The following is a 4314-nucleotide window of genomic DNA, read 5'->3' as shown; positions in this document are numbered from 1 at the left end:
ATAGGATATGAGTTTAAACAGGATACAGATTGTACCCTGAATATAAAATGAATACCTACTTGTACTTTTCTGCCATTAAGTGTTACAGAACAGAGATATAAATCTACATTTTCACATTTTTAACTCAGGAAAGAATCCATCTCAGTCTTTCCATTTTAACAACAAAAGAAAAGATTCCAGTCCCTGTTGTAGAAACAGACAATAATAGTAGGAATGCAGAAGACCAGATTTTACCTCCAAGCTTCCTCTCTACCTTGCCATGGAAAAGCTCAAAGGAGGAATTAGAAGCTCCCCTGGCAACCCCATCAGCCCACTCCACTCCTAATCTTACAAAGAGCAGAAATCACATGCCACATAGTATTCTATGGAAGGGGCAGGATTTCTGCTGAAGAGATCAGAAGAGCAAAGAATTGCATTCTTCTTAGGGAAGGCTCTTGCAAAGTTTCTGCTGAATTGAGCTTTACATGCGGATGGGAAAACCTAGTGTAAGGGATGTGGTTGTATTAATTATAAGATTTCAATTTGACAGTTTAATTAGGAAAAGGAGAGTTAGTGTGGGGCTTGCAGAATTCATGATGAATCACATACTTCAACAGACTTCATTTTCATATTTCAATTACACACATTTTTACTGATGAACAGCAACATAGCATTTTCTGTTTAATAAATGTGATATCTGTTGGAATTGATAACATTAGTTCTGTAATTACTGAGCCATTATTGTCAGGCCTTTAAAAACATGCAAAGAAACCTTAGTTATTAAAGTTTAGCATCAGCACAAAACTACATTTTGAAATGTTCCCACTAAAGGGTTTTTTTTTTCCTTCCCACAGCACATTAGTGATCCCTTATAGGTAGAAAGGTAAAATTTAATGGTAAGTGTCTACTCAAGATTTACTTCATCTAATCACATCTTTGAGGCCTGACATCCCACTATAATTAATATGCTCTTCTTAATTCTTTATTTAGAATTCAGGTTAAAAACAGGAGAACAGAGCTTAACATAGTTGATGACATAATTTAATCCAGGATCATGTCACAGATTCTGATATTCCTTTAAAATAATAAAATTTAACCACAAAAACATATACTTATCAATTTAAAGATAAATGTGGATTCAAATGAAAATACGCTTTAAATGACACAGTCTGAAAATATGTAAAAACTTATGAGCTGGTTCCCAGAGTCCCTGCTTTGAGTTCTGAGAACCGAAATTTAAATGCCGGGTGTGCCCATAGATGCGTTACTTTCTTTGCTTTTCCACGGGTTATGAACAAACAGAAGTTTATTAAATCAAATACAGATGTCCGTTTCCTCGGGGACTGGGAAAAGACTGTGCCTCGGCAGTAAACACAGCAGCATATATGGGAAGTGCAGTGCACACTTTTATAACCGCGTCTGGATTTATCGGTTGTGGTCTTTTTCATGAACAGCATCTCTAGTTCCAGTTACATGAACTACCTTCTTCCACATATGGAGACTCGCTGATGACAGCTTGCTTAGATGACGTGCATTTGTGTGTTGGTATGTGCTACATACATTTATTTGTATATTTATTTCAAAACATTTAAGTCACAGAAGAAGAACAGTCCGGCAACATAATGCCATTTATTGCATGTTAATGGTGTGTATATAAAATTCTACCTTTCACAGTTTCCAAAAAATAAGGCATATTTTCTCCCATTAACAGTAATTCACTTTCACTAGTTTTGAGGAGACCCCTGTGGAATTGAATCTTTTCAGAATGTTAAGTAAAATAATGACCATGAAGGGGTTAGCATAGCTCCTATCATATTGTTCAATATATATGAATTATGATTACTGTTAGCAGGCCTGTGATTCTTATACAAAAGCAAAAATAATACAGAAGTGTAAGAGAGTTTATAAATGAATGCACATTTAGGAGAAAAATACCACAGCAATGTCATTCCTATTCCTCAATGATATATCAGTGATAAAATTATTAAATTTAGAATTTTCACTTCTCTTCTAGATACAAATTACAGCTTTATCACTGGGCAAATTCCTATTTTTCAGATCATCGTATTTCTCCATTCAAGCATAAAATGGTTATATATCAGTGTAATCAAAAGAGCACTTGAAAATAACAGAATTTAACACTAGGGGGTCATTCTGCCCTCATTTTTTAAATAAGTTAACTGAGGTCCAGAAAAGTAAAACTTTGTTTTGTCTGGTGTTTTTTTGTTTTGTTTTGTTTTGTTTTGTTTCAGATTTTTTTTTTTTTGCTATTTATAATCACAGCAGCTAATAGGTATAGACTAAACTTTATTTAATACAGGCCCCACCTACTTTTCTAGCCATGGTTAAAAAATGGCCAGGTAATCCCCATGATACTTTCAGAATCAAAACTAACTTCCCAATAATGTTAACAAATTATTTGCTTATTTTGATCTATTGACATTTTTCACTAATGGCACAAAAGAAATAGTGGGTAAAACCATTAGTGCATTGGAATGAATCAAAGGAGTGTCTCCAAACTGCATTTCAGTCATTGTTTTCATCAGTACACACTTGCTATGAAATATGAATTAATTTTAAAAGCCAATTAAATTTACACCCCTGTGGCCTTAAAGGCTTGATGTTAAACAAGCAGGCATTGAGCAGGGAAGCCAGTAAGCCCAGATGAAAGAAGCAGGCTAGCCCGTGTGATGATGCGGTGTCTGTGGGAGCGGGCATCAGGTATCAAGAGGTCCAAAACTAGCAATTATGTACATGTGAATGAGGGGGTTTGGAGAGGAGACCCAAAGCCCATCTGTAGGCAATTGGACATCCCCCACAGAAGGGTCACAAGGAAGGGACATTTCTACCAGGGTGCAGTATAGCACCAATGAAACACACACCATTCCCTTCGTTCCTGAATGCTTCCTCCCCTCCATTACCATGATTCAGTCCAACCTTGCAAATCCAGCCAGACCGCAGTACACACATTGATACAGACAAGAGCTCTCGACCCATGAAACTCAGGACAGACAAACGCTCAGTCACCATAGTGGGAGTAGTGATATCATGAGGGTAGGAGAATGGTGGGGGCAGTGTGTGGACGCGTTCAGTGTAAGACATGAAATAACAATAATTATATATAGTTGATCAAGGATTCATGAAAGTCGGAGGGTGGGAAGGGAGGAGAGGGCGGGAAAAATAGGAGCTGATACCAAGGGTTCAAGTTGAAAGATATTGTTTTGGAAATGTTGATGGCAATATATGTACAAGTGTACTTAATACTATTGAGTGATGGATTGTTATAAGATTTGTAAGAGCCCCCTCCCAGTAAAATGACTAATTTAAATATATATAAGCATATATTAAAATCACACCCCTGACTACTCATGTTCTCAATGTGCTGTGTGATGGAACGGAAAGTGCACACAAGGACTGCTGCAGTCTGAAGCCCCGTGGCTGTCCCCAGGAGAAGCGCCCTTGGGATGGTTCAAGTTCTAATAGTAACTTACCATCTTCCTTCATAAAGCACAATTTTAACTTAGATAACGATATCTCCTACAAAATGAAAACATAATGTTCTTTGACATGGGTTCAGAGTGCACAATATAAACAGCCATAAAAAAAACTCTTACCCCTGGTTGAGTTCTAGTGTACTAATGAGAAAAATATCCAGAAATTTTCTGAAAGTGTTATTAAAGCTATTCATTTCTGAAGACATATGTGTATCAAACTAGTTCTTAACATATTTTAATCCACGTCGTGTCAGACAATAAGCTGAGTACCGAAGATCTAGATCTTTATGAAGACAACGAAGGTGTGTATCAAAATGAAGAGATGGCATTAGCAAGCTGGTAGGGTTGTTCCAACTCCCCAGCCCCCACAGAAACATTTAAGAACTAGTAGAGACTGTCAGGACAAACATTTGCAGAACTCTGGAAAACAGTGAAACATTTACAGTGATGAAGCAAACACTGATTGGGGTGGATAATTTTTAAATTACAATAATGCTTTGTGGCTTTTTCCCTTTCCCATCTCCTTCTTTCTCCTCAGCTTGAAGACAGCCGTTCGCAGGACCAGTATGGAACTCAAAGTTATAGTGAAAGAGGGAGCTGCCCTACGGGAGCAAGACCAGTGACAGTTTTATATATGTGTGTATAGAAAGAGTTTCAGATACACACAGTTATATGTTGAGTATTAAGGGAACAGATGGACATTGGGCTTTGACTCAAGTCCTCCCTCAATGCAAGAACACTTTGTTCTAACAACCTGCTATTCTGTGTTGCTCACCGTTCCGACAGGATCACTGAAGACAAAATGGGTGCATAAGCTGATGTGGTGAAGAAAGCTGATGGT

Source organism: Echinops telfairi, unplaced genomic scaffold (genome assembly GCF_000313985.2).
Source record: "Echinops telfairi isolate 266 unplaced genomic scaffold, ASM31398v2 ScPeMD7_7469;HRSCAF=8507_1, whole genome shotgun sequence".
Classification (NCBI taxonomy): Eukaryota; Metazoa; Chordata; class Mammalia; order Afrosoricida; family Tenrecidae; genus Echinops; species Echinops telfairi.
This window is presented reverse-complemented; position numbering follows the sequence as displayed.